The sequence below is a fragment of the Carcharhinus amblyrhynchos genome, unplaced genomic scaffold, assembly GCF_965287045.1.
Source record: "Carcharhinus amblyrhynchos unplaced genomic scaffold, sCarAmb.v2.hapA scaffold_42, whole genome shotgun sequence".
Taxonomy (NCBI): domain Eukaryota; kingdom Metazoa; phylum Chordata; class Chondrichthyes; order Carcharhiniformes; family Carcharhinidae; genus Carcharhinus; species Carcharhinus amblyrhynchos.
Genome location: NW_027649783.1, coordinates 3,100,160 through 3,119,693, shown reverse-complemented (window position 1 = coordinate 3,119,693; position 19,534 = coordinate 3,100,160). Strand labels below are relative to the sequence as shown.

The following is a 19,534-nucleotide window of genomic DNA, read 5'->3' as shown; positions in this document are numbered from 1 at the left end:
TGAACATGCTGGACAATCTCAGCTGGTCTCTCTCCACACGATGTCCGACCTGCTGAGTTTTTCCAGTATTTTGATTTGTTGTTTCAGATTCCAGCATCGGCAGTATTTTGCTTTTATCTTGTCTCGAAATGTGTTTCTTTTTCCAAACGGCTGGAAGTTTCAAAGTGCTTTACAGCTGAGATACATTTCTTTCATTATATTGTCTTTTTATTGCCCGAGGTACAGGCGCAGATTGAGCAAATACATAAAGTACTGTATCTCTCATCGTTTTGAAATTCGTCATTTCAGGAACAATAAACTTTATCCAGATCCAAGGACGGATGAATAATTGTTCCTTGAGCCTGACGTGATTTGAACACACAACCTTCTGATCTGGAGTACAAACGCGCTACCGTTGCGCCACAAGCTCACAGACCTTACTGTCCTTTTACATCTGTTATGTTTGGTGAATTCAAAACTCAAACAGGGAATTGTCTCCCTCTTTACTTTCTCGGGATTTAAATAGAATGGAAGGGTAACAACGAAGCAAAATTAACGAGAAAGTAGAAACACAACATTATCCTACAGGAGAAATGTGTTCTTTGTTCAAGAGGTGATTAGAAAGGGCATTTTTGTATGACGAGGTGGCAGAATGGTGAAGGCGATGGACTGCTACTTCATTGCATTCTACACGTGTGGGTTTGCATCCCATCCTCGTCGGAAATACGTCTTTACTGCCCCTGAATCTTTGGAATTCTCTGCCCGTTGAAGTGGTGGAGGCTGCCTCGCTAAATATTTTTAAGATGCGGGTTGATAGGTTTTTGATAAGCGAGGGGATTAAGGGTTATGGGGAGAGGGCGGGAATGTGGAACTGAGCCATGACAGATCAGCCATGATCTTATTGAATGGCGGGGCAGGCTCGAGGGGCTAGATGGACTACTCCTGCTCCTATTTCTTATGTTCTTATGTTCTTTATTGGGGGTAAACTCAGTGTGTGGGGATGCGGCCTGGGTCGGATTGCTGTTGGTGTAGTCTCGATGGGCCGAATGCCCTTCTTCTGCACCGTGGGGATTGTTTGGTTTTCGGGGCGGCAGTTTCACTTCTCTGAAAGCATTGATCCACCAGTTCCTTATCTAAAAAGCCGACTCCAATGAGTTACTGACCACAATCTTTAAATATCTCACCAGATAACGATGAAAACTCCAACATGGCATTCTTTGCGCCGCAGCTACAGCATTTATTCCCCATTCCCATAGAACATTGCAGCACAGAAACAGGCCTTTTGGCCTTCCCTGGCTGTGCCGAACCATTTTTCTACCTGGTCCCACTTACCTTACCATTGTTCGCTGGAGCAGAGGAGTGAAGGAGCAGGGAGAGAGAGATAAGAATTTACCTGTTAAAAACCTGTTTAAATTTAAGTTTAAAGCACTTTGTTCCTTGTAGAACTGTTTAAATCATTTAAAAGCATTTTTGCGGGCTTTTTGTATTTACCTCTTGAAGAATTCTGAGGGAGTGGTTAAAAGGGAGTTGTGGGGGAGCAAGCTTTAAATCAGCACCAGGTTTAAAAAGAGGCCTGGTGTAGACAGCGGGCAGCGTCGGAGCGGGCAGCGGAGTGAGGGGGAAGCAGAGTGAGGGGGAAGCAGAGTGAGCTATTAGGACTTAGGAGCAAAGGGCTGGGGAGAAAGAGGGCCAGGTAAGTTAGTGTTGAAATTTTCAATACTACTACAGTGAGTAATGGAGGGGCATGTGATGTGTGGTTTCTGTATGATGTGGGAGCTGGTGGACCCCAGGGTCCTTCCCAGTGACCATGTCTGCAGTAAGTGCAGGTTGCTGGAGGAGCTCCAGCTCAAGGTGGATGAGCTGGCCTCTGAGCTACAGACACTGAGGCTCATCAGGGGGAGAGAGGGTGCCATTGTCAATGGGGTGCAAGTGACATCCGCCCCCCCACCCCAAGACTGGCTAATCCTAAGGGTCAGGAACAAGAGGAGGGTGGGGAGAGGAGGAAGGAGGTTGGGGAGAGGAGGAAGGAGGGTGGGGAGAGGAGGAAGGAGGGTGGGGAGAGGAGGAAGGAGGGTGGGGAGAGGAGGAAGGAGGGTGGGGAGAGGAAGCCTCAGCCTCTCAACCTGCATAACAGGATTGAGGCTTTTGCTTCCAGTCTGGACGAGGACGAGGGAGGTGAGGTTGGTGAGCAAACTGCACACGGTACAGTGATGCAGCAGGACATAGGCAAAGAGAAGGTGAAAAGGAACGTAGTAGTAATTGGGGATAGTGGGGTGAAGGGTATTGACACTGTCCTTTGTCACAATGACAAAGTGCACAGAAGGGTGTGTTGTCTGCCTGGTGCTCGGGTCCGGGATGTCGCATCTGGGCTGCAGAGGAACCTGGAGTGGGAGGGTGAGAATCCGGTCGTTGTGGTTCATGTGGGTGCCAACGATGTAGGCAAAATGCGAACTGAGGATCTGGGGAGGGAGTATGAGAAGCTGGGAATGGAATTAAAGAGTAGAACCGACAAGGTGGTCATCTCTGGGCTACTGCCTGAACCGAGTGCAGACGGGCGTAGGGTTGATAGGATTAAGGAAGTGAATGGGTGGCTCAGGGATTGGTGTGGGAGGAATGGGTTTGAATTTATGGGGCATTGGCATCAGTATTAGGGTAGGTGGGACCTGTTTGGGCAGGATGGGGTGGGTCTGAACCGTGCTGGGACCAGAGTGCTGGCGAATAGAGTAAAGAGGACTGTAGACAGGGCTTTAAACTAATTGGGGGGGGGGGGGGGGGGAGGGTGCGAGGGTAGGTGACGTTATGGGGGCTAAAATTGAGGAGACGGTACAGGTAAGGGAAGAGGCCGAGGATGTCCCAATAATAGAGGGAGTAGGGGGCGTGAGTATGGTTGGTGGCGTTACAGCAAATAGGGTCCAGGTGAAGGCTGGGATGAAGGCACTTTACCTGAATGCTCGAAGCATTCGGAATAAAGTGGATGAGCTGGTGGTGCAGATCAGCACAAATGGATACGATCTGGTGGCCATTACAGAGACATGGCTGCAAGGTGACAGGGACTGGGAGCTGAATGTCCAGGGATATCAAGTGTTTAGGAAGGATAGGCAGGAGGGAAAAGGGGGGGGTGTAGCTCTGCGGATTAAGGATAGCATCAGGGTGGTAGCAAGGGATGATATTGGAGCCAAGGAGCAGAACGTGGAATCGTTGTGGGTGGAGATTAGGAACAGCAAAGGGAGGAAGACGCTGGTGGGTGTCGTCTATAGGCCCCCGAATAATGATCTGGAGGTGGGGCGGGCTGTTAACGCGCAAATAAGTGCGGCGAGCAGGAATGGGACAGCCGTAGTTATGGGGGATTTCAATCGACATGTAGATTGGTCGACCCATGTTGGACGCAGTGGGCTCGAGGAGGAGTTCTTGGAATGCTGCCGGGATAGTTTCCTGGAACAGTGTGTGTTGGAGACGACGAGAGGAGTGAAGGAGCAGAGAGAGAGAGATAAGAATTTACCTGTTAAAAACCTGTTTAAATTTAAGTTTAAAGCACTTTGTTCCTTGTAGAACTGTTTAAATCATTTAAAAGCATTTTTGCGGGCTTTTTGTATTTACCTCTTTAAGAATTCTGAGGGAGTGGTTAAAAGGGAGTTGTGGGGGAGCAAGCTTTAAATCAGCACCAGGTTTAAAAAGAGGCCTGGTGTAGACAGCGGGCAGCGTCGGAGCGGGCAGCGGAGTGAGGGGGAAGCAGAGTGAGCTATTAGGGCTTAGGAGCAAAGGGCTGGGGAGAAAGAGGGCCAAGTAAGTTAGTGTTGAAAAGGACGTGAATAACTTGCCGGGTGTTAGAGATGGAAAGGTGGTAGGACTGGAGGGTCTTAATGACGTAACTGTTACTAGAGAGGAGGTGCTCGACAGACTGGAGGGACTGATTGTGGATAAGTCCAGTAAAAAGTCTGACAACACCAGGTTTTAGTCCAACCGATTTATTTGATAATACTCACAAGCTTTCGAGGTTTCCCTCTTCGTCAGGTGAATGGAGAGTTCTGACCTCAGACAGAGCATATAAAGCACAGACAGTTTAGAGATTACTGATTAGAATGCGAATCCTTACACCTAACCTGCTGTTCAAGACCTGAAGTGGCTGACAATGTGAGTGGAAGGAGCACTGATCACCGGTTACAGAGATGTGTATTGTCTCCAGACAGTACAGTAAGTGAGGTTTTGCAAACCCAGGCAAGTCACAGGGGTTACAGATAGTGCAACATGAACCCAAGATCCCTGTTGAGACCGTCCTCATGTGTGCGGAACTTGGCTATCAGTCTCTGTTCAGCGACTCTGCGCTGTCGTGTGTCGTGAAGGCCACCTTGGAGAATGCTTACCCAAAGGTCAGAGGCTGAACGCCCCTGACCACTGGACCGGATGGAATGCATCCGAGGGTTCTGAAAGAAATGGCGGAGGTGATAGTGGATGCCTTGGTGGTTATTTTCCAGACGTCGCTGGATTCCGGGGAAGTGCCGGAAGATTGGAAAGCGGCTAATGTTACGCTGTTGTTTAAGAAGGGTAAACACAGTAAAAAGTCTGACAACACCAGGTTTTAGTCCAACCGATTTATTTGATAATAGATTCACAGGCTTTCGGAGTTAGTCCCTTTGTCAGGTGAATGGAGAGTTCTGGCCTCAGACAGAGCATATAAAGCACAGACAGTTTAGAGATTACTGATTAGAATGCGAATCCTTACACCTAACCTGCTGTTCAAGACCTGAAGTGGCTGATAATGTTAAGAAGGGTGCCAGGCAAAAGGCAGGGAATTATAGGCCTGTTAGTTTAACATCTGTTGTAGGTAAAATGTTAGAATCCATCATCAAGGAGGAAATAGCGAGGCAGCTTGAGAGGAATTGCTTGATAGAGCAGACGCAGCACGGTTTCGTTAAAGGGAAGTCGTGTCTGACAAATTTACTGGAGTTCTATGGGGAAGTGTCTAGGGCGGTGGATAGAGGAGAGCCGGTGGATGTGGTCTTTCTGGATTTTCAGAAGGCGTTTGACAAGGTACCTCACAAGAGGTTATTGCAGAAGGTCAGGGGACAGGGAGTTGGGGGTAGGGTGTTAGCGTGGATAGAGGATTGGTTGTCAAATAGGAGGCAGAGAGTGGGGGTCAATGGGTGCTATTCAGATTGGCGGATGGTGACTAGTGGAGTGCCTCAGGGGTCGGTGCTGGGGCCTCAGCTATTTACCATTTTTATACATGATCTGGAGAAGGGAACCGAGTGTAGGGTGTCGAAATTTGCTGATGACACCAAGATTGGAGGAAAGGCAAATTGTGCGGAGGGTGTGGACAGTCTACTGAAGGATCTAGATAGGCTGGGCGAATGGGCCAGGAAATAGCAAATGGAATTTAATGTTGGCAAGTGCGAGGTGGTCCACTTTGGTAGGAATAATGGTAGGAATAATGGTAGGAAGGATTATCACTTACGTGGCGAAAAACTGCAGCAGGTGACGGTGCAGAGGGACCTCGGGGTCCTTGTGCATGAGTCGCAAAAACCCAGCCTGCAGGTGCAGCAGGTGGTCAGGAAGGCGAATGGGATGCTGGCCTTCATCGCGAGGGGGATTGAATATAAAAGTAGGGAGGTCTTGCTGCGGCTGTATAGGGCATTGGTGAGGCCGCAGCTGGAGTACTGTGTGCAGTTTTGGGTGCCGTACTTACGCAAGGATATTTTGACCTTGGAGGGAGTGCAGAGGAGGTTTACTAGGCTGATGCCGGAGTTGAGGGGGTTGAGCTATGAGGAGAGGCTGAATAAACTAGGCTTGTACTCGTTAGAGTTTAGAAGAATGAGGGGAGATCTCATTGAGACGTATAAGATGATGAATGGGATGGATAGGATAGAGGTGGAGAGGCTCTTCCCGCTCAGAAAGGATAATAGGACTAGGGGGCACAGTCTCAAGATAAAGGGGGGGCGGTTTAGAACGGAGTTGAGGAGGAACTTCTTCACTCAAAGGGTGGTGAATCTCTGGAATTCTCTGCCCGTTGAAGTGGTGGAGGCTGCCTCGCTAAATATTTTTAAGATGCGGGTTGATGGGTTTTTGATAAGAGAGGGGATTAAGGGTTATGGGGAGAGGGCGGGAATGTGGAACTGAGCCACGACAGATCAGCCATGATCTTATTGAATGGTGGGGCAGGCTCGAAGGGCTGGATGGCCTACTCCTGCTCCTATTTCTTATGTTCTTATGTTAACCAGTGGGAGAGATGGAGTCAGTGACTGGGAACAGAATTTGTGGTGGGAACATTGGTCTTCTAAATATTTAATTGGGGGAATTCTCTGCTGAACCCGTGTTAGAAGTTGGAGAAGGAGTTTAATAATTTAATGACAGGGGATTGGTTGTGAGAGGTGGGGTTGAGCTGGGTGTTATCAGCATACATGTGAAAACTAACACTGTGCTTTCAGATAATGTCACTGAGGGGTAAGGTGTAGATGAAAAATAGGAGGGAGCCAAAGATAGATCCCAGGGTGATTTGGGTGGGAACAGATCAGGACTGGGAAGAGAAACCATTGCAGGTGATATTCTGTATATGATCAGAAAGATAAGAATGGAACCAGGTGAGTGCAGTCTTACCCAGCTGAATGTCCACGCCTTTGACATGGTTGACTGCACCATCCTGCTCCAATACCTTCCCACTGTCAGGTCAGTGTGCACAGCAGATGAAGATGTTAATGTACCTGACATCCGGGGAAAACTGATGATGCATAAAGGGCTGGGCCTCGGTAAATGAGTGTAGAGAAGGCTGGAATTCTCAATCATCTTCATCTCCAGCAGCAGCTCCTCCATCTCAATGTGTGTGGTGAGATCAGGCCATTCTGCTCAGTCAGGAACACCCAGACTGACTGTAAGAGAGAGAGAGGCTGGAATTAGAACCAAACAATAAGGGAGATCCACTTAGAGTAACCAAGGCCCACCCCCAAAAGACAGGAAGATCATAGCATCTAACCACGGCCTCTGCAAAGTGAGGTGCTGTAAAACCCGGTGTGACACTGAGCCCCACCCAAAGCACAGGAAGATCCCAGTTTCTGTGCTGATTTGGTCTGATTCCACCAGGTTTGCAGCAGGAAGACTGGGAAACTGCAGCAATACATGTTTACACAGGAAGCTGCCATTGGAAAGACTAAGCTGCGGATTTATAGAATCCACAGGGCAGAAGGCGATCATTCGGCCCATCGAATCTGCACCAACCACAATCCCACCCAAGTCCTATCTCCATAATCCCATGCATTTACCCTGGCTGGTGCCCCTGGAAACGACAAGGGGCAATTTAGCCCGGCCAATCCACCCAACCCGCACATCTTTGGGCTGTGGGAGGATCCCGGAGGAAACCCACGGGGAGACCGTGCAAACTCCCCACAGTCAGTGACCCAAACCGGGAATCGAACCCGGCTCCCTGGCGCTGTGAGGCAGCGGTGAGAACCACTGTGCCACCGGGCCGCCCCATTTCCAGCCGGGCGGGACGGGATTCCCGCTCCCAAAACCCTTCCCCCATCCGGAGCCCCGCCGCGGGCTCAGGATCCGGGCCCGGGGACTGAAGCCACTGGCGGGACATTCGCTGCCGCTCCGCGCGGTGTCTGATTGGCCCAGGGGAAATCCCCGCCCACGGCCTGTGACCGGCAGCTGGGAAACCAATCGGGAATCGCCGCATCACCGTTATCCAATGGCCGGTCGGCGCAGGTTGACTGACAGCTTCTCCATCCAATCCGAGAGCTCCATAGTCTGAAGGGCGAGACCATTGAAAAGGTGCTGCCAATTGTAACCAATCGCAGACCGCGTTGCTATACACGCCCTCTGAGTGATTGACATCTTCTTTAGCCAATCAGAACGCACTGACCATTCGGAATACGCCGCGACTGCGCGACTCGCGCAGCGTCACTCCCACCCAGCGTCATTGCGTCATTCAATTCGATCCCGAGTTGAAACCAATGAGAAATCAAAGCGCTGGAGACGGGGGAATCCTCAAAGTGGAACCGCACAGATAATTATAATTGTACAATTATAATTCGTTGATGGCAGTTAAAGCGGACAAAGGACTGCCGAAAGTCACAGAATGTAAAATGTGAAACCCGCGGGATGGGAATTAGGAATTAAATTAAGCGGACAGGCGACAAAAATGAACAAGAGGAAAGTAAACTGGAATCAGGGGAGATTAGAGAGGGAATTCCAGAGCTGACACCCAGAGAGCTGAAAGAACTACATTCACTGCTGGAGTGAACCAAATCAGAGATGCTCACGAAGGCAGAATCAGTGGAGTTCAGATATCTCAGAGGATTGTTGGGCTGGAGATGACGAAAGGCAGGAAGAGCTGAGGACATGGAGGGATTTGGAAACATGGATAAGAATATTAAAATTGAGGCATTGCTTAACCACGAGTCAGTGTTTGTCACTGAGCACAGGGTTGATGCATTAAGGGTATTTGGAGTAAACTCTGATTTAATGACGAGAAATCAATTAGCAGCTTCCTGGACCCAGCAGCACAATAAATCGGATCAGAAGTGAACTACATGGCCCCTCAAGCCTGCTGCTCCATTCAATGGGATCATGCTTTCGATTCCCAAACCACAGAATCGTTACAATGCAGTAACAGTCCATTCGGCCCATCAGGTTTGCACTGCATTATTGAAGCTGCACGCTATCTAATCCCACTCTCCCGCTTCATCACCTCAGAGACCCGGGTTTGGTCCTGGCCTTTTGCTGACTGCAGATTTTGCACATTCTCCCCCAGAGATTCCTCTAGTTGCTTTGGTTTGTTTCCATGGTTCAAAGATGTGAAGGTTAGATGGATTGGCCTTGTTAAATGTTCCTTTAGTTTCCAAAGATTTCTACAATAGGCACTGAATCGGTTCAATATCGGTTCAATTCACTGAATCGGTGGCGACTAGAATAACAATGCAGATTATCAATTTGAATTATTCAAAATCATAGAATGGAGCATCCATTGTGAATGAAAGGAAACTTTAAACTGTGCAGCTGTGCTGTGCTTCAGGAGCTGGTTTTACACAAATCTCCATTATTCAAAAATGTTGCCTCACCTGCTGAGCATTTCCAGCATTTTCTGTTTGTGTTTCAGGTTTGCAGCTTCCAGCTTTGTGCTGTGTTCTGTGCAAATGTTTTACAGGGAACAGGTTCTGATCAGCCCTGTGACAGATGGAGTAGAATGTGTCTCCCGGCTTATCAAGCCTTTGAGATTTGACTCCAAGCTACACAGGAGAATGAGGAAGAGAGGGAGGGTCATTCTGTGATGGACACATTTCCTGTATAAAGGTGTATATTTCCAAGCTCTCTCAACAGAAATAAGATGTTCCAACACAAGTTGCAATCAATGAAGTTCTTCTTAACAGTTCTTGATGTTGAAACTATGAAATTGTTGAACTTACCAATCGTTTCCACATTGTCAAAAATCCATATATGGACAAGTAATTTCATTGCGCATGGCTCTGTGGCGCAATGTAAAGCGCGTTGGACTTCTAAATACTGGCAAATTAGCCATTCAAAGGTTGTAGGTTCGAATCCCACCAGAGTCGGTTTTTTGATCAGATTCGAAGCAGTTTGCTGCTTCATTGATGTGATTCAGCTTCGGCACCGACATTTCCTGCTCTGCCATCTCTCCATGCTGTTTCTGTTAACCCGGCTCCCAGGGAAACCACTGACTCGAGAATAAATCGCAAACCCCGGGGGCTTTCTTAAAGTTTGATACAACATTCACTGTTTGGGTTAGAAATAGTAACATCTTTCTCAATTCGATATTTCACTTCTTTTGGAAGATAAAAAAAGGTTAAGGAACATGCAACAGCAATTTATAAATCAATAAATAAGTATCAGTGCCCTGCAATGTAGGGGTGTTATTCTGATGTGTCTGCTGCACTTGTCCTTCCAGGCTGTCGTAGTCATGGGTTTGGAAGGTGCTGGAAAAGGAGCCTTGCTGAGTTGCTGCATCGTGTAGATGGTGCACACTGCTGTCATTGTGTGTCGGGAGTGGAGGGAGTGAATTATTATGCGTGGGACGCGAATGAAGTGGGATGTTTTGTCCTGGATGGTGCTAACCTTCTATCGCTCTGTGTGTGTCCTGATCATCTCTTACTACTTTTCTGTGTGTTTTTCTCTGCCTGTTACATTCGGGTTGATGTTAAGTGTTACTGTCCAGCCAGGGTGCGCTTCCCAACTCGTGGGTTTGGTTTGAAATAAAAATACAATGAATAGTTTCTTCTCTCCCGCGCAGCAGGGATAGGCAGGAAGTGGTAACGTTCGGGGCAGAGTGACGCAGCAGAAGCTGGACCCATAACCCAGAGGTCGATGGAACAAAACCATCATCGGTTACCATGTTCTCTTAGAAATCCTATAGTACAGAAAGAGGCCATTCGGTCCATCGAGTCTGCACCGACCACAATCCCACCCAGGCCCTACCCCCATATATTTTGCCCACTAATCCCTCTAACCTACTCATCTCAGGACAATTTTTAGCAAGGCCAATCAACCGAACCCGCACATCTTTGGACTGTGGGCGGAAACTCACGCAGACACGAGGAGAATGTGCAAACTCCACACAGACAGTGACCCAAGCTGGGAATCGAGCCCAGGTCCCTGGAGCTGTGAAGCAGCAGTAATAACCACTGCGCTACCCAAAACTAACAGTTACAATTTCTAAACACTGCATGTGAGACTCACTGCGAGCAGGGCTCGAACCCGCGCGGGGAAACCCCATTGGATATCAAGTCCAACGCCTTAACCACTCGGCCATCGCAGCTGCGTGGGGCGGTCTCACTAACATCAAATAGTAACATTCGGCTGCTGCCCAAAGGCAAGTCTGAGTTTTCTCGACAGTAAATTTGTTTCATCATCTTGATTTTCATTAACGGGGAACACAGCACATTTATCCCAGGTTCACAGTAAGTAATCTCAGTAAAACAGGTTAAAGTCCAGCAGGTTTATTTGGCAGCATGAACTTTCGGAGAGTTCCCCTTTTATCAAATAAGTGTTTAGCTCAGTTGGCTGGGCAGTTTATTCAGCCAAAAGCTCGGGATTAACTCCTGTATCGGTTGAGATTGTTTTTAGCCTTGCTCCTCTCCTGAGGTATGAACTATCCTGTTAAATCACCACCAGTCAGCCCTCTCTCCTTTAATGACCCACAGAAACATCTGAGAGTGTGGGCCTTGCTTTAACTTTGCAAGAAATGAACACCTCACAATTCTGACACATTGTTTCAGATATAAAACTGTGCAAAAATAATCTGAGCATGCGAACCGGAAGCATCCCTAAAATATCATTTCTACCATCGTTTTGAAATGTGTGATTTCGGGGACAATTAACTTTACCCAGATACAAAATCCGACCCAGAAAAGTTTCATGAGCCTGATGGGATTTGAACACGCAACCTTCTGATCTGGAGTCAGACGCGCTACCGTTGCGCCACAGGCTCCCACTGCTTCCTACTTTTTACATCCGGGTTACGTTCGGCCAATTCAAAACCAGACAGGGCCCAGGGAATGGAACTGTCTCCCTCTTTACTTTCTGTGGTTAGACATGGAATGGAAGAGTAACAGCGAACCGAGATTAAGGAGTACACAGCAACACAACATTATCCTGCGGGAGAAACATGTTGTTTGTTACGGGTGTTAAAACACAAGAGCTGGTTTGGTGAGAAGTCAAGAGAGAAAACGCTGGAAAATCTCAGCGGGTCTGGCAGCATCCGCAAGGAGAGAAAAGAGCTGACATTTCGAGTCCAGATGACCCTTTGTCAAAGTTTGGTGCCAAATTATTCCATGCCGAGGTGGCTGAGTGGTTAAGGCGATGGATTGTTAAGCCATGGTGCTCTGCACGCGTGGGTTCAAATCCCATCCTCGTCGGTGATGTATTTACTCTGACCCTTAAACTGATGGCTTGTTTAAGTGTTTTAAGGTTCGCAGAACCGAGATGAAGTTTGGACACACAGGCTTGAGGGGTGAATGCTCCAGAACAATTCCACATTCCCAGAATTCTCATCCTCGGAGAAACTCGAATCAAGTCAGGTTACCAGCTTTGGACAGGAGTTCACCACCCGGCAAAAATGTGGTGTCGGAATCTCCAAAGCAGACGCCAATGGCAAGATTTTATCTTTCCAGAATCGGCAGGTCAGCCATGAAAATTAGTGCTGTATTAGCGGGATTGGCCATGCTAAATAGCCCCTGAGTGTCAGGGGGATTAGCATGGTAAACATGTGGGGTCACGGGGATACAGCCTGGATGGGATTGTTGTCGGTGCAGGCTTGATGGGCCGAATGTCGTCCTTTTACACTGAGGGCCCTCTCTGAAGTTCCAGGCGGCAGTTTTATTTCTCTGAGAAGATTGACACACCAGTTCCTAATTTCTTCACATTTTATCCCAAAAGCGGACTCAGATGAGATTCGGACCCACAACCTTTGACCATCTCACAAGACAATGACTTGCTGTCAAACATGCCAGTACCAACTGCCACAAAAGGTCCACAGCAGACACCATTTCCCTGGCCCTGCACTGAATCCTGGAACACCTAGATAACAAGGACACCTAAGTCAGACTCCTATTTATTGACTACAGCTCAGCTTTCAACACTACTATTCCCACAAAACTCCTCTCCAAACTCTGCGGCCTGGGCCTCGGCGCCTCCCTCTGTGACTGGATCCTGAACATCTGAATTCACAGACTTACCTTGAATGGATTATCTCGCATTAAGTTGATCTTTCTCTACGCCCTAGTTATGTCTGTTACACCATATTCTTAACAGTTCTTTATGTTTAAACTATGAGATTGTTCAACTTACGAATAGTTTCTACATTGTCAAAAATCCATAGATGGACAAGGAAAGTAAACTCCCAGCACGTGGCTCTGTGGCGCAATGGAAAGCGCGTTGGACTTCTAAATAATTAAATTAGCCCTTCAAAGGTTGTGGGTTCGAATCCCACCAGAGTCGGATTTTGGATCAGATTCGTAGGAAACAGTTTGCTGCCTCATTGATGTGATTCACCTTCGGCACCGACATTTCCTGCTCTGCCATCTCTCCATGCTGTTTCTGTTAACCCGGCTCCCAGGGAAACCATTGACTCGAGAATAAATCACAAACCCCGGTTTAATACAACATTGACTGGGTTAGAAATAGTAACATCTTTTTCAATTTGAGATTTCACTCCTTTTGGAAGATAAAAAAAAGGTTAAAGAACACAAGCACAACAACAGCAATTTATAAATCAATAAGTAAATATCAGTGCCCTGCAATGTAGGGGTGTTATTCTGATTTGTCTGCTGCGCTTGTCCTTCCAGGCTGTCGTAGTCATGGGTTTGGAAGGTGCTGGAAAAGTAGCCTTGCTGAGTTGCTGCATCGTGTAGATGGTGCACACTGCTGTCATTGAGTGGAGGAAGTGATTTTTTATGTGTGGGAAGCGAATGAAGTGGGATGCTTTGTCCTGGATGGTGCTAACCTTGTGCAGTTCTGTTCAATCTATATTGATCCAGGCAAATTAACTCAGGAAACCAAGTGATCTGGTTTACTCCCACAGTCCAAAGATGAGCAAGTTGGGTGGATTGGCCATGCTGGATTGTCCCTTGGTTCCCCAAGGTGTTTGTATAGGGAGATTACCGGGGTGGATGTGTGGCGCCGCGGGGATAGGTCCAATGTGCGATTCTCTGTTGGAGAGTCGGTACAAACTCGATGGGCAGAATGGTTTCCTTCAGCACTGTTGGGATTGTGTAACTCTAAGGCCATTCGACTGTGTTAGAAATTCCCTGAGGGAAAAAAATGGAAAGCTGTATTTATGAATTTACAGCATTAGATTTATTGCGGATTTTTTTTCTGCAAATGGTGAAAATACCCGGATCCTGTAAATAGTAGAGATATTTGTGGGGAATCTCGAAATATATTTTATCTCTGTAGATCATCCACTGTAAAGGGAAAGCCAATACTGATTAGCAAGGATGGGATATTGTGAATTGCACAATTGCACTGATCACTTGAAAGGCCTCAAAGTTCTCGCTGGGATTTGAAACCGGGATCTCCTATTTACTGGGTTTGTGCATTGCTCTGTTTGCTCAAGTCAACACAGGCCCAATTCCCGCTCTACCTGTTCCTTGCCCGAAGGTGCTAAGATTGAGAGATCTGAGCAATGTGAACTCTGCAAGTGAAGGGTTACATCCTGGCGACAGGGATATTTCTCCACAGCTGCTTTCGGAGCTGCTGAATATTTCCAGCATTTCATCTTCCTGATTTTGTGCTTTCATTACAGGAGTTCATTTACCGACAACCCAAAACTTGTCTCTTGGACGCAGCACCAGACAGAGCTTTTCTGTGATCTTCACACAGACAAGTTCACTTTTCACTTCCCGGCTTTAAAACCGTCTGTTTTCACACTGAGCACCCTGCGGCATTGCCTTCAAACCTCACCCCACCCTCCACCCCCACACCAGAGACTCAGTGGTACAAGTGTATCTGAGGAATTCACAAAGACAAGTGATCACAGTGTTTATGAGGGAACATAAAGGAATAATTCATGATCAGTCAAACAGATTGATCATGTGAGAGTCTCTCTATCTCTCTCTCTCTCACACACACACACACACTACCACCACCACCACCACCATGGCAGATGGCGAAATTTGACATCAATAAAGACATTTGGAATTAAATGTCCAGTTCCCTCGCCCGTTAACTGAAATCCACTATTTCTTCCAAACAGCTTTCTCAGAATTACTTTCCTTGTAACTTTGTTCATTTAATTCTCACTTATCTCATTTTTTTTTCGGTCAGAACTGTTCCACAATGTATGTTTGATCTGGATAAATTGTTAATGTTCCAAACGAGGACAAAATGCTTTGCATCAATCGGCTAATTGAAATTCTGTGACAGGAATTCTAATCTCCTCAGGAAGAGGGTTAATGCTGAGCTGAATGAACTGTTTTTGTTTACAGGGATGAAAGGTGATGTCACTGGGCTGGTAATCCAGAGGCCCGCGCTAATCTTTGGGGACACGGAGTAAATCCCACCACGGCAGCTGGTGAAATTCAAATTCACTGATTTAACCCATCGGCCCATGGATAGAAAACAGAAACGGGAGGAGGCCATTCGGCCCAAACAATGCTGGAATTGAAAGCAAGCCTCAGAAATGGCGGCCTTGAAATTTCCGTTGATTCTTTTCCACAGAAAACATCTTCACAGAACAACAGAGAACATTCCACACAAAGAAAAAAAAACTTCTGCTCAAGACGGATGATATTTACAAACCGGGAACACATTTACGCAACAGGGAAGAATTTGTCAGAACCACAGTGAAGATCTGTCAACGGGAGAGTCACAGTTCCAAACAGAGAGAACAGTTACACAGCAGAGAGCACAGTTACACAACACAACATACATTTCAAAACAGGGCCTATCTTTGTGGAACAGAAAATCCCTTTTCACACTTAATCAGTTTCTCCATCTCACTGTCTTGCCTGTTTGCTCGAATATTTTCTGTCTCTCATTGTGAGTGTCTCCTAATAGTTTTTTACTGCTTTTCTGTGTGTTTTTTCTCTGCCTGTTACATTCGGGGTGATGTTAAGTGTTATTATCCAGCCAGGGTGAGCTTCCCAGGGTTTTGTTTGTAACAAAAAGAGACAGTGAATAGATTCCTGGCTCGCGGGCAGCAGGAATAAGCAGGGAGGGGTTGACTTTGGGAAGCAGAGTGGCTCAGCGGAAGCGTGCTGGGCCCAATAACCCAGAGATCGATGGATCGTAAACCATCCTCTGCTATCACATACTCACTCCATCAAATAGAAACAGTGTTTTTCTTAGTTTTCATTAATGAGTAGCCCAGAGCATTTGTCTCCATTGGTTGGACAGTTTATTCAGCCAACAGCGCGGGATCAATTCCCGGTTCAGTTGAGATTGATCATGAAAGCTCCGCCTTCTCAGTCTTGCTCCTCTCCTGAGGTGTGAATCCTCTGGTTAAATCACAGCCAGTCAGCTCTCCCCATTGATGGCTCCCAGAAACAACTGGGACTGCGAACCTTGCTCGAACTTTACCGACACTGGACAAATCATATCCCTCACACATTGTTCAAATAGAGAAGTTTATTAAAAATAACTAAGCATGCGAATCGGATCATCCCTAAAATTTCATTTCTATCCCAGATTTGGAATTTGTCATTTCAGGAACAATCGCAAACAACCAAAATCCAAAGAGCGACACAGAAAAGCTCCGTGATTGGGACACACAGCCCTCTACTGGGAGGTCAGACTCTCTCCTGTTGCTCCACACGCTCACAGCACTTGCTCTGTTTTACATCAGGGTCATGTTCGGTGAATTCAAAACCAAACCGGGAGCAGAGAGGTGAACTGTCTCTCTCTTTACTTTTTCTGGATTTACATCAAATGGAAAAGTAACAACGAATCAAGAGAAAGCAGAAAGGCAGCGTAATCCTGCGGGAGAAATGTGTTCTTTGTTACGGATGTTAAAACACAAGAGGTGGTTTGCGGAGCAGTCTCTGCATGACGAGGTGGCCGAGTGGTTAAGGCGATGGACTGCTAATCCAATGTGCTCTGCACGCGTGGGTTCGAATCCCATCCTCGTCGCTGGTGTATTTGTTCTGTCCCCTTATTACCGGGGAACTGATGATTCGCTCAGTGTTTTGAGTTTCACGGAACCAAGATGAAGTTTGGACACACAGGCTTGAGAGGTGAATGTTCCAGAACAATTCCACATTCCCATATTTCTAATCCCATGAGAAACTGGAGCTGACGATCGATTCAAATCAGGACCCCAGTTTTGGACAGGAGTTTGCCACCAGGTAAACATGTAGTTTCAGAAGATCCAAAGCAGACTCCAGCTTCATTTGCGGCCCGAATGGCAGATTTTGTCTTTCCAGAATCGGCAGCTCAGCCATGAAAATTAGCGCCGTATTAGCGGGATTGGCCATGCTAAATAGTCCCTCAGTGTCAGGGGGATGAGCACGGTAAATATGTGGGGTTATGAGGATACAGGCTGGGTTGGATTGTTGTCGGTGCAGGACCGACGGAAGTTCCGTAATTAAAACTAATGCAAATAACGATTACTTACTCAGAGCGGGCGATGGTGGTATTGTGGTGCGTTTACCTGCCTTCTAAACTGTTGACTCGGGTTCGATTCCCGGCTATTGCATTGATAATTTATTTAGAACCTGATCGCGGCCTCTTGGACTTTAAACGGAGTGAACAAAAAACAGAGGCAGGCGCGCTGGAGTTGTTTCAGAGTAACTGAGACAGGCACATGAGTGGGTTGGAGATGGGAGGATATAGGAAATTGTTTTAAATAAGGTTCATTAGCATTGGGACGTCCCTGGTAATGGAAAAGGATATGGGAAGATAATAATGTTTTTTCTCTTTTCATTCACAGGTTTACGTCGGTCCGCCTTGTGTCCAACGAGGGGCATACACGCGATGGGTCGTACTGGGGCTGCTCTTGGTTGTTCGAGATTGGCCTAGTGCTTCATGTTGTTAGTGTGTGCTTAAACTGGACCAGATACTGGGCAAGATGACAGCTCAGTGACTATCACTGATTGCTGTGCAGACACATGGATTTGGGCCGGTGTCTGTGGGAGTTTGCACATTCTCCCCGTGCTTGCGTGGGTTTTCTCCGGGTGCTCCGGTTTCCTCCCACACCCCAAAGATGTGCTGTTAGGCTGATTGGCAGGAATAAATTCTCCCTAAATTAGTTTCCCTCAATGTGGATGGCCATAAAAACAATAGATAAGGGTCAAGGGTGGAGGGGGGACTGGTAGTATTAAAATGGCGGCGCGGGCTCGTTGGGCCGAAGGGCCTGTTTCCGGGGCTGTTTTTGTTCTTTGTTCTTAAAATAAGGGCTACTTAAGCGTTCTGAGCGATGGTGGTATAGTGGTGAGTATCGCTGCCTTCCAAGTAATTGACCCGGGTTCGATTCCCGGCCATCGCATTGATAATTTATTTACAACTTTATCCACTTCCTCCTGTGTTTTCAACCGAGTGGACAAAACCAGGGCGAGCGCAACAGTTTACGACAATGAAATACAATAGAGATTTGTCTTTTTCTTTTTATTCGGAACTAATTTGTTTGTAATGAAAAATTACTGAGATACAAAAACAAGTCTCTGACCCAGTAAGTGAGTTCTCCGTCAGAGACAAAGATACAGAAGTAGAGGAACAAATTTCAGCTCACACACTGTGCTTTGTACAATAACGGTGCCTGATGAAGATAGTATGAACGCTACTGAGGTGATTATATTAGCTGAACAGCCCATGGAGCTGCGATGGCCGAGTGGTTAAGGCGTTGGATTAAAAATCTCAATGGGGTTTACCCACGCAGGTTCGAGTCCTGCTCGCAGTGATTATCACAGGAAGTGTTTGTTTCCGGCGGCCCCAGAGCCGGAACTCCTTCTGGTATTTTGGTGCCAAGTATGTGGATCACCATCATGCTTTCAGCTCCATGGCTCCGGGCCGAGTGCAGGAAGGTGAGCTTGAAGAGGACACCTGGGTGCCCTCGGGCTGGCATGGACAAGATAAGCCGAATGATTCAGTGCTGTTCCCTTTCTCTGGTTCCATGAGGGAAATCATAATGTGAGCAGATTGAAAAACAACAGCATCAGGAGCGCAAGACAAAACAAGGTCTCATTTCAGAGGAAGATTCTTATGGAATGACACACAGAACATAAGAAATAAATTTCATCAGAATACACTGAATGATCATTTCAAAATGCTGCTTGGATGATATGACATCGTGTTCATTCAAACACATTGCTGCAAGCTGGTCATTATTGGGCGTTAGGAACTCCTGGTTATAGCAGATTGGGAATGGAAGGAGCAGCTTCACATCTGCACATTGACAGGTCAAACTGTGTCTCAGATTGACAGCTCCCAGGACAGGTTTTCCTCTCCTCTCGCTCTGTGCTGTGGATTCTCGGGGATTAGTTGGAGTTTCCCAGCTCAGTAACTGTGAAAGCCTCTGAGGCCGGCGATGCTCACAGTGTCTGTTCCCCAGATTCAGGGGGTGCAGCCAAACAGAGCTGTGCCTGGGTTAACCCAGAGCTGGTTGAAACGATGATATTGTTCACAGGCTGAATTCTATTTGATCAGATGTAGATACAGATTGTGTGCACTCAGTCACTAAACAACAAAATCCCACCTTCATATAGAGTTGATGAGAGGGGATGGAGGGATAGAGTGAGTTAGAGCAGTGAGACACAGATCTGTTCTATTAATATGCCCCTTTCTGTTGCAAACTTGTTCCCTGTTGTGTAAAAGAGATTCTCCGTGAGGATTTTTTTTGTCTGTAAATTGCTGCAGGTTGTGTTAAGATGTTCCCGCTTCTGGTGTAATACTCCGGTTGCATATAAAATCCATTTAGTACAGATCGAGGTTTTATACCTAGAACGTAGAACACTGCAGCACAAACAAGCCCTTCGGCCCACAAGTTGCGCAAATCACATCTACATCTACCAAGCCACAGAACTATCTGTAACTTCCAATCCCATTAGATCCCGTATACTCATCCAGAAGTCATTTAAAAGACCCCAGCGAGTTCGCCTCTACCACCGCCGCCGGCAGT

The 19,534-nt window shown here is 47.0% G+C and overlaps 8 non-coding genes across 8 annotated transcripts; 6 read left to right on the top strand and 2 right to left on the bottom strand.

Annotated features, from left to right (window-relative positions):
• Positions 1-9,430: 9,430 nt before the first annotated feature.
• Positions 9,431-9,521, top strand: trnar-ucu (transfer RNA arginine (anticodon UCU)). The gene is given in 2 exon segments: positions 9,431-9,467; positions 9,486-9,521. It is a non-coding gene; the product is annotated as a tRNA-Arg (tRNA).
• Positions 9,522-10,659: 1,138 nt separating this feature from the next.
• trnas-uga (transfer RNA serine (anticodon UGA)) lies at positions 10,660-10,741 on the bottom strand. The gene has a single exon. It is a non-coding gene; the product is annotated as a tRNA-Ser (tRNA).
• Positions 10,742-11,341: 600 nt separating this feature from the next.
• On the bottom strand, positions 11,342-11,413 carry trnaw-cca (transfer RNA tryptophan (anticodon CCA)). The gene has a single exon. It is a non-coding gene; the product is annotated as a tRNA-Trp (tRNA).
• Positions 11,414-11,758: 345 nt separating this feature from the next.
• Positions 11,759-11,840, top strand: trnan-guu (transfer RNA asparagine (anticodon GUU)). Its single transcript has one exon. It is a non-coding gene; the product is annotated as a tRNA-Asn (tRNA).
• Positions 11,841-12,832: 992 nt separating this feature from the next.
• trnar-ucu (transfer RNA arginine (anticodon UCU)) lies at positions 12,833-12,921 on the top strand. The gene is given in 2 exon segments: positions 12,833-12,869; positions 12,886-12,921. It is a non-coding gene; the product is annotated as a tRNA-Arg (tRNA).
• A 3,548-nt stretch (positions 12,922-16,469) lies between these two features.
• Positions 16,470-16,551, top strand: trnas-gcu (transfer RNA serine (anticodon GCU)). Its single transcript has one exon. It is a non-coding gene; the product is annotated as a tRNA-Ser (tRNA).
• A 1,282-nt stretch (positions 16,552-17,833) lies between these two features.
• Positions 17,834-17,905, top strand: trnag-ucc (transfer RNA glycine (anticodon UCC)). The gene has a single exon. It is a non-coding gene; the product is annotated as a tRNA-Gly (tRNA).
• Positions 17,906-18,233: 328 nt separating this feature from the next.
• On the top strand, positions 18,234-18,316 carry trnaf-aaa (transfer RNA phenylalanine (anticodon AAA)). The gene has a single exon. It is a non-coding gene; the product is annotated as a tRNA-Phe (tRNA).
• The last annotated feature ends 1,218 nt before the right edge of the window (positions 18,317-19,534 follow it).